The 10332-nt window shown below is 41.1% G+C and overlaps 1 pseudogene; it reads right to left on the bottom strand.

Moving 5' to 3' along the window:
- Positions 1-427: 427 nt before the first annotated feature.
- On the bottom strand, positions 428-742 carry LOC113176094 (Ig kappa chain V-IV region S107B pseudogene; annotated as a pseudogene).
- Between the last annotated feature and the right edge of the window lie 9590 nt (positions 743-10332).

The raw sequence follows: 10332 nt of genomic DNA, 5'->3' as shown, positions 1-10332 counted from the left end.
CACCCTGGGAGCATGGCTCCTCTGTGTTGAGGGACTTGGTCCTGGGGCAGGGCAGGGGGGTTGTCTCTCCATAGTTGCTCCTCACTGACAGGAAACCACTGGAAGGAATGTTTCTCCAGGCCCCTGCACAGTGGTTTAGAAGCCCAGGAGCTTCCTCCCCAGGATCAATGCTCCACTCAGGAGCTCTGTGTCATCAATAGCAAACTCAACACTTGTCACAAAACCTGGGCCCTCTGGGGACCTCATCCCAGCTACACATCTGAACTTTCCTGTTGTCCAAGAGCCAAACACCCTTAAGGAAAATTCACCATGGCACAACTGCAGAAAAGGATGGAGGTTCAGTGCAGACACCGCCCTAGACCTTGCCAGGCTCTGAGGGGGAAGCAGCTGGCCCAAGGAGCTGAAGGGATTTTTTTTGCAGCGTGTATCACCGTGTGGGTGGAGAGCTACCCCAGTACTGACAGTAGTACGTTGCAACATCTTCAGCCTCCATGCTGCTGATGGTGAGCTTGTAGGAGGTCCCAGACCCACTGCCACTGAAGCACTCTGGGACTCCAGAGGACAGGGTGGATGTTCTATAGATCAGTAGACATGGAGAGGACCCCGGCTTCTGTTGGTACCAGTGCAAGTAGATGGTGCTTATACTGGTGCTGGCTGTGCATATCATGGTGACCTTCTCTCCTTGGGAAGCAGCCAGGGACCCTGGAGACTGCATGAGCACAATTTCTCCACTGGACACCATGCTCACTTGGGAGAGATGAAAAGAGAGAAAAATTAGCAGAAATGGAGACACATGGACTTCTTCATACCAGACAAGTTACAGAAGCAACTAAGTCCAAAACCCTGGCGTAGGCTCCAACTAACTCATGTGGGATGTGGACTCTGTGTCGTGAGCTTTCTCTTTCCTCCTGTGACACTGAGCAGCAGGAAGCTGACAATTTGAGCCTGAAGGTCCATGGTGTTGTCTGAGCTGAACACTCCTCTTCCCTCAGGGACCCCTTAAATTGGCTCACAATTCTGTGACCTCTGAAAGGAAACCTGCAAATCAGCAGGATGGGCGGAGAAGCACTGGCCCATAGAACACGTGGTCCTCCCACCGCAGAAACTGAGGTGGCCTAGGGAGCAGGACCTGAGTGTGTCCTGAGCTCCTGTCCAGAGTCCTCCTGTGTTTCTGGGCTTCATCTGACATAGTGAAAAAGGAAGCCCTCCTTTCCCTGTGCTTCTCCTGTCTGCAGCAGGTCAGTGTCCTCTGTGAGAAGTACTTGCTCAGGAGGACTACATGGACTGTCTATCAGAGTGTCCCAGGCCACACCCTGCCTCTGTCCTCCTTGCTAGTGGCTGCAAGGCCTTTCCCATCCCTCATGGACTCCTAGATGGCTGAACTCCAGTATGAGCTGGATCTCTCATCCTCAGGGAGGTGGCCACAAAACCAGGCAGGGGTTCCAGCTATAGAGGGAAGCCAAGTGAGGAGTAGCAGGGACTCTGTCCTACTGAAGGACTAGGCCCTCTGTACATCCCAGCTAGAGTTTCTGTAGGCTCCATCCTGGGCTGGTGTCACAGGACCCTGGGCTTGAGAAGCTGAAGGCAGCCTCAGATTTACCCTCAATAGGAGCCCTGTCCTGTCCTGAGGGGTTAAGCTGACATCATGTGTCCCTCTGGGAGTGTGGGAGAGGAGTTTTTAAGTAAATGATGTTTTCATTATCAAAGAGTGAGTAACTATACTGGGGTAAGAAAGTTTACCTAAGAGTCTTATCAAGGCCAGGTTGTGACACGATTTATCCAGTATTACAACAAATCCACCTACCCCACTCCTGTCTACACTGCAGAGGCAAAAACCAGGGGGAAGGCTAGAACTATCTCCAGAGCTTCCATAGGATGGAGGCAGTGCCTCAGAGGCTCCCTGGTGATGGAATTCTCCCAGGGAGATCCTCAGTAGTCCCACTTTCAGAAAAAGGAGGAAGTGATCAAATGACACTAGCAGTTTCCTTTCCCAGCCAGGCCCTCCGGCTTGGTCTTAGGGTGAAATTGGCCTCATAGTACAGATTGGGAAGTTCTTCTTCCTGCCTGTCCAGAAAGTTGAGTAATACTGATGACATTTCTACTTCAAATATGTGATTGGATTCCCCAATGATATCCTGACTATGTGCTTTGCTTTATTTAAAACTTTAAAATTCTTTTCTTGTTATAATCCTATGCAATTTTTCTAGATATTCTTTTTTTTATTGTTGGTCAATCAAAACATTACATAGTTCTTAATACATCATATTTCACAGTTTGATTCAAGTGGGTTATGAACTCCCAATTTTACCCCATATACAGATTGCTGTATCACATCAGTTACCCTTCCATTGATTGACATATTGCCTTTCTAGAGTCTGATGTATTCTGCTGTTTGTCCTATTCTCTACTATCCCCCTCCCCTCCCCTCCCCTCCCCTCCCCTTTTCTCTCTCTACCCCTTCTACTGTAAATCATTTCTTCCATTTGTATTATCTTGTCTTACCCCTCCTTTCCTCTTATATGTCATTTTGTATAACCATGAGGATCGCCTTCCATTTCCATGTGATTTCCCTTCTCACTTCCTTTCCCTCCCACCTCTCATCCCTGTTAATGTAAATCTTCTTCTCAAGCTCTCCGTCCCTACCCTGTCCTTGTTTACTCCCCTTATATCAAAGGAGTCATTTGGTATTTGTTTTTTAAAGATTGACTAGCTTCACTTAGCATCATCTGCTCTAATGCCATCCATTTCCCTCCAAATTCTATGATTTTGTCATTTTTTAATGCAGAGTAATACTCCATTGTGTATAAATGCCACATTTTTTTTATCCATTCATCTATTGAAGGGCATCTAGGCTGATTCCACAATCTTGCTATCGTGAATTGTGCTGCTATGAACATCGATGTAGCAGTGTCCCTGTAGCATGCTCCTATTAGGTCTTTAGGGAATAGACCGAGAAGGGGAATAGCTGGGTCAAATGGTGGTTCCATTCCTAGCTTTCCAAGAAATCTCCATACTGCTTTCCAAATTGGCTGCACCAATTTGCAGTCCCACCAGCAATGAACAAGAGTGCCCTTTTCCCTGCATCCTCTCCAGCACTTATTGTTGTTTGACTTCCTAATGGCTGCCAATCTTACTGGAGTGAGATGGTATCTTAGGGTAGTTTTGATTTGCATTTCTCTGACTGCTAGCGATGGTGAGCATTTTTTCATGTATTTCTTGATTGATTGTATGTCCTCCTCTGAGAAGTGTCTGTTCAGGTCCTTGGCCCATTTATTGATTGGGTTATTTGTTATCTTATTGTCTAATTTTTTGAGTTCTTTGTATATTCTGGTTATTAGGGCTCTATCTGAAGTGTGTGGAGTAAACATTTGTTCCCAGGATGTAGGCTCCCTGTTTATCTCTCTTATTGTTTCTTTTGCTGAGAAAAAACTTTTTAGTTTGAGTAAGTCCAATTTGTTGATTCTAGTTGTTAACTCTTGCGCTATGGGTGTCCTATTGAGGAATTTGGAGCCTGATCCCACAGTATGTAGATCATAACCAACTTTTTCTTCTATCAGATGCTGTGTCTCTGATTTAATATCAAGCTCCTTGATCCATGTTGAGTTAACTTTTGTGCATGGCGAGAGATAGGGATTCAGATTCATTTTGATGCAAATGGATTTCCAGTTTTCCCAGCACCATTTGTTGAAGATGCTATCCTTCCTCCATTGCATGCTTTTAGCCCCTTTATCAAATATAAGATAGTTGTAGTTTTGTGGATTGGTTACTGTGTCCTCTATTCTGTACAATTGGTCCACCCGCCTGTTTTGGTACCAGTACCATGCTGTTTTTGTTACTATTGCTCTGTAGTATAGTTTGAAGTCTGGTATCGCTATACCGCCTGATTCACACTTCCTGCTTAGTATTGTTTTTGCTATTCTGGGTCTTTTATTATTCCATATGAATTTCATGATTCTTTTATCTATTTCTACAAGAAATGCTGTTGGGATTTTGATTGGCATTGCATTGAACTTATAGAAAATTTTTGGTAATATCGCCATTTTGATGATGTTGGTTCTGCCTATCCATGAGCAGGGTATATTTTTCCATCTTCTAAGGTCTTCTTCTATATCTTTCTTTAGTGTTGTGTAATTTTCATTGTATAAATCTTTCACCTCTTTTGTTAGGTTGATTCCCAAGTATTTTATTTTTGGGGGGCATATTGTGAACGGAGTAGTTTTCCTCATTTCCGTTTCAGAGGATTTGTCGCTGATATACAGGAATACCTTTGATTTATGAGTGTTGATCTTATATCCGGCCACTTTGCTGAATTCATTTATTAGCTCTAATAGCTTCTTTGTAGACCCTTTTGGGTCTGCTAGGTATAGAATCATATCATCTGCAAATAGTGATAATTTAAGTTCTTCTTTTCCTATTTTTATGCCTTTAATTTCTTTCGTCTAATTGCTCTGGCCAGTGTTTTGAGGACTATGTTGAACAGAAGTGGTGAGAGAGGGCATCCCTGTCTTGTACCAGATCTCAGAGGCAATGCCTTCATTTTTTCTCCATTCAGAATGATGCTGGCCTGTGGCTTATCATAGATTGCTTTTACAATGTTGAGGTATGATCCTGTTATCCCTAGTTTTTCAAGTGTTTTGAACATAAAGGGATGCTGTACTTTGTCGAAAGCTTTTTCTGCATCTATCGAGATGATCATATGGTTCTTATTTTTAAGTCTACTGATGTGGTGAATAACATTTATTGATTTCCGTATATTGAACCAGCCTTGCATCCCATGGATGAATCCTACTTTATCATGGTGTATAATTTTTTTGATATGTATTTGAATCTAATTCGCCAGAATTTTATTGAGGATTTTTGCGTCAAGGTTCATTAGAGATATTGGTCTGTAGTTTTCTTTCTTTGAAGTGTCTTTGTCTGGTTTCGGAATCAGGGTGATGTTGGCCTCGTAGAATGAATTTGGAAGTTCTCCCTCTTTTTCTATTTCCTGAAATAGCTTGAATAGTATTGGTGTTAGTTCCTCTTTAAAGGTTTTGTAAATCTCTGCTGTATACCCATCCGGTCCTAGGCTTTTCTTAGTTGGTAATCTTTTGATGGTTTCTTCTATTTCCTCTATTGTTATTGGTCTGTTTAGGTTGTCTATATCCTCCTGACTCAATCTGGGCAGATCATAAGACTTAAGGAATTTATCTATGCCTTCACTATCTTCTATTTTATTGGAGTATAAGGATTCAAAATTATTTCTGATTATCTTCTGTATTTCTGAAGTGTCTGTTGTGATATTGCCTTTTTCATCCCATATGCTAGTAATTTGGGTTCTCTCTCTTCTTCTCTTCGTCAGCATGGCTAAGGGTCTGTCAATTTTATTTACTTTTTCAAACAACCAACTTTTAGTTTTGTCAATTTTTTCAATTGTTTCTTTTGTTTCAATTTCATTAATTTCAGCTCTGATTTTAATTATTTCTTGCCTTCTACTTCTTTTGCTGTTGTTTTGCTCTTCTTTTTCTAGGATTTTGAGATGAAGTATGAGATCATTTATTTGTTGTTTTTTCTTTTTTTGAGGAATGAACTCCAAGCAATGAATTTTCCTCTTAGAACTGCTTTCAATGTGTCCCATAGATTCCGATATGTTGTGTCTGTGTTTTCATTTAACTCTAGGAAGTTTTTAATTTCCTCCTAGATGTCTTCTAAAACCCATTGATCATTCAGCAACCTATTGTTCATTCTCCAAGTGATGCTTGATTTTTCCTTCCTTCTTTTATCATTGATTTTCAGTTTCATTCCATTATGATCGTATAAGATGCATGGTATTATCTCTACCCCTTTATATTGTCTAAGAGTTGCCCTGTGACATAATATATGGTCTATTTTTGAGAAGGTTCCATGTGCTGCTGAGAAAAAAGTGTAACTACTTGATGTTGGGTGGTATAGTCTATATATGTCAATTAAGTCTAGGTTGTTAATTGTGTTGTTGAGTTCTATAGTTTCCTTATTTAACTTTTGTTTGGTAGATCTGTCTAGTGGTGAGAGAGGTGTCTTGAAGTCTCCCATGATTATTGTATGGTGGTCTATTAGACTCTTGAACTTGAGAAGAGTTTGCTTGATGAACACGGCTGCACCATTATTTGGGGCATATATATTTATGATTGTTATGTCTTGTTGGTGTATGGTTCCCTTGAGCAGTATGAAGTGTCCTTCTTTATGTCGTTTGATTAACTTTGGCTTGAAATATATTTTATTAGATATGAGTATAGACACTCCTGCTTGTTTCCGCAGTCCATATGAGTGGTATGATTTTTCCCAACCTTTCACCTTCAGTCTATGAATATCTTTTCCTATCAGATGCGTCTCCTGTAGGCAGCATATTGTTGCGTCTTGTTTTGTGATCCATTCTACTAGACTGTGTGTCTTAATTGGTGAGTTTAAGCCATTAACATTTAGGGTTATTATTGAGATATGGTTTGTTCTTCTAGCCATATTTGTTTATTGATGTTACTAAACCTGATTTGTTATCCTCTTTGACTACTTTCCCCCCTTTACTGTCCTACCTCCCATTGTTGGTTATCAATGTTATTTTCCATTTCCTCTTCCTATAATATTTTGCCAAGGATTTTTTGAAGAGATGGTTTTCTAGCTGCGAATTCTTTTAACTTTTGTTTATCATGGAAGGTTTTAATTTCATCTTCTATCCTGAGGCTTAATTTCGCAGGATACACGATTCTTGGTTGGAACCCATTTTCTTTTAGTGTTTGAAATATGTTATTCCAGGATCTTCTAGCTTTCAGAGTCTGTGTTGAGAGATCAGCTTTTATCCTGATTGGTTTACCCCTAAATGTAATCTGCTTTCTTTCTCTTGCAGCTTTTAAAATTCTCTCCTTATTCTGTATGTTGGACATCTTCATTATAATGTGTCTAGGTGTGGATCTCTTATGCTTTTGCACATTCGGCATCCTGTAGGCTTCTAGGATTTGGGATTCTGTCTCATTCTTCAAGTCTGGGAAGTTTTCTCATATTATTTCACTGAATAGACTGTTTATTCCTTTGGTATGGAGCTCTGTGCCTTCCTGTATCCCAATGACTCTTAAATTTGGTCTTTTGATATTGTCCCATAATTCTTGGATGTTCTGCTCACGGTTTCTTAGCAGACTTGCTGAGCTGTCTATGTTCTTTTCCAGTTGAAATACTTTGTCTTCATTGTCTGATGTTCTCTCTTCTAAGTGCTCTACTCTGCTGGTAGTATTCTCAATTGAGTTTTTGAGTTGTTTATTGTTTCCTGCATTTCTAGGATTTCTATTTGTTTGTTTTTTATTACCTCTATCTCCCTATGAAATTGATCTTTTACTTCCTGGATTTGTTTGTCAATGTGATCTTTCATTGTCTGATTTTGCTGTCTCATGTCTTCCTTGAGACTCCAGATCATCTAAAGCATGTATGTCCTGAGCTCTCTATCTGACATTCCATGTGTTGCAGCTATTACCTCTTCAAAAGTTGAGTTGACCTGCATTGCCTGTGGTCCTTTCTTTCCTTGTCTTTTCATACTGCTGGCATTTCTTTCTGCTTGGTGAAACTGTTGTGTTTTTGAAATTTTCCCTCTATTTATTTATATTGCTCTTGTGTAGTTGAAAAATCACCCTTGCAGGGCAGGTAGTGGCTGTGATCCTCCTCCAATTGGTGTGATCTGTCTACCATGCTGGCAGGCCCTAGGTCTGCTCTGCTGGTCGGTCAAAGGTCCGGCTAGCCAGCAGGCGTGAGGGGCACCTCTGTCACTCCGCAGGTTGCTGGGCCTAACCTCCTGATGGGTCGCAGGTTCCCCTAGCTTGCAGGCACTGGGGTAGGGGCCAGCTCCCCCCCTTAGCAGGCCACTGGGCCCGATCTGCCGGTAGTCACAGTCCCGCCTACCTTGCAGACACTGGGCGAGGGGAAGGGCCTGCCCCTCAGCAGGCCGCCGGACCTGTCCTACTGGTGGGTCCGCCCCGCATTCCCTGCAGGCGGTTCCCTGCAGGCGCGTGTAGCTGCTCTGTGACTCCGCAGGTTGCTCTAGATATTCTTGCGTCACTTAATAATTTATCTCTATCTGAGAGTTTTTGTATTTCATTTAAATTGCATAATTTGACAATAATGGCATGTTTTCATATTCTTATATAATTTTTTAAATTTCTGTAGATTCATGACCAATTATGACACCGACTTTGGTCATCTCTGCCTTCCTTCTTTTTTCCGGATGAATTTTTGTAATGGTCTGCAAGGTTTCTGATCTTCCCAGGAAATCACCATTTGGTGTCATTGATTTTCTGGTTCTCCTTCATTTATCTTCTACTTTATATCATGTAATTTTCTTCTATCTGCTTGCTCTAGATTTCTCTTTCTTCTCCTAGTTTCTAAGGGTACATAGTTGATTTCAGATTTTTTTAAATTACTAGAACATAAAATTAGAGGCTTATATTTGTAAATTCAAATATTCATTTATTCACTACAAATTTGCCACTTTGACATAGGGGCAGTTTGGCCATTTCCTCACTTGGGAAGCAACAGCAGGAGATGGAGAAGGTGGAATGAGGAGGCCATCCTTTGGTTCCTGTGAGCTGTGAAGTTCAGGCCCATCACCAGGGGAAGCTCCCACATGGGACAGCTGAGTGCAGGGGCTATTTGTAAGAGAGAGGACGGAAAGAGCCAAAGTCCTGGTACTATGACAGTTGAGGGGCACTCCCTGAGAGGCACCAGGGTACAGATTTATTTTTTTTTCACCAATGTCACCAACAGTCCTCTTGAGGTGGTGGAGCTGTGACCAGCTTCCAGCCCAAGCAATATCACCAAAGTGGAGAGACTTTTCAGATGTAGTGAGGATGCTTGATGAATTGGTGTGAGTTGAAGAGAGGGAGGTCCTCTGGAAAGACTTGACTTGATGCTTTATTATGGACTAAGAAAACATTTATATACCAACTCATACGTAGACAGACAAATTTAGAAATTTATATGAATCTAATTAGACTAAAATGTTGCAAAGCACAACTTAGAGTAGCTCTGCTCCTTTAGTAGGAATACAGAATCCCAAAGAAAGCCAGAATAGAGGTACAGAATAGAGGACACAGAGTCAAACCCACATGAATGCAGTTATCTCATACTAGACAAAGACAGCAAAAACATACATTGGAGACAAGATACACTCTTCAACAAATGGTGCTGGGAAAAATGGAAAGCCATATGCAGCAAAATGAAATCAAGCCCTAACTCTCACCATGCACAAAACTCAACTCAAAATGGGTCAAGAACCTACGAATTAAACCAGAGACCCTGTACCTAATAGAAGAAAAAGTAGGCCCAAATCTTCATCATGTCAGATTAGACACCCACTTCCTTAACAAGACTCCTAAAGTGCAAGAAATCAAATCAAGAATCAATAAATGGGATGGATTCAACAGATGAATGGATAAAGAAACTTGGTATATATACACAATGGAATATCACTCAGAATTAGAAGAGAATAAAGTTATTACTTTTCAAGTAAATGGATAGAGTTGGAGAATATCATGCTAAGCAAAATATACCAATCCCAAAAAACCAAAGACCAAATGTTTTATATGATAAGTGGATGCTGCTCAATAATGCAGGGGGTGGGGAGGCATGGGATAAATGGAGGAAATTTGGATTGGAAAAATAGGAGGGAAAGAAGGGAAGGGGGCCTGGAGGTAGGAAAAATGGTGAATGAGAAGAACATCATTATCCTGGTTGCATGTATTATTGCAGGAATGATGTGACTCTACTTCATGTATAACCAGAGAAGTAAATATTGTGCCCCATTGGTGTACTAAGAATTGAAGAGTATTGTGCTGTCATATATAACTAATTAGAACAAATAAATAAAATTTTTAAAAAGTAATGTCCATTGCAGAGAAACAAGGGCTATATTCAAAGACAAAGTGGACCACTGTTATAAAGCTTCATCCACAGCTAAGCCATATCCAACCAGTGGATTTTGACTTTTGTAGTGCTGAACCCTAAATCAGACCATCTATGTTAAGGACAGAGCTTTGCCACTCATGAGCCCTGTGAATTGGATGCAGCATTTAAAAGGCCCTTTGTCTCACAAGGACACATTTGAGGACTTCCTTCCCCAGCCTCCAGAGTATCAGGAGGCCCTTAATAGACATGGCACTCTTCAGTTTCTCTCCCCACCTGAAACCCCAACCTAGGATAATGCATCATTAATATTGTCCATAGTTAAAAGGAGGAAGATTCCATGCATTTTCTAGAGTGTGATAGGTATTTTATCAGGATTTGAATCAAAGAATATGCTTCTTTTCTCAGTGTGACAGTTGTAGGGCATTGTTAGAA

Source organism: Urocitellus parryii, chromosome 12 (genome assembly GCF_045843805.1).
Source record: "Urocitellus parryii isolate mUroPar1 chromosome 12, mUroPar1.hap1, whole genome shotgun sequence".
Lineage (NCBI taxonomy): Eukaryota > Metazoa > Chordata > Mammalia > Rodentia > Sciuridae > Urocitellus > Urocitellus parryii.
The sequence above is the reverse complement of the archived record's forward strand: the minus strand, read 5'-3'. Positions and strand labels throughout refer to the sequence as shown.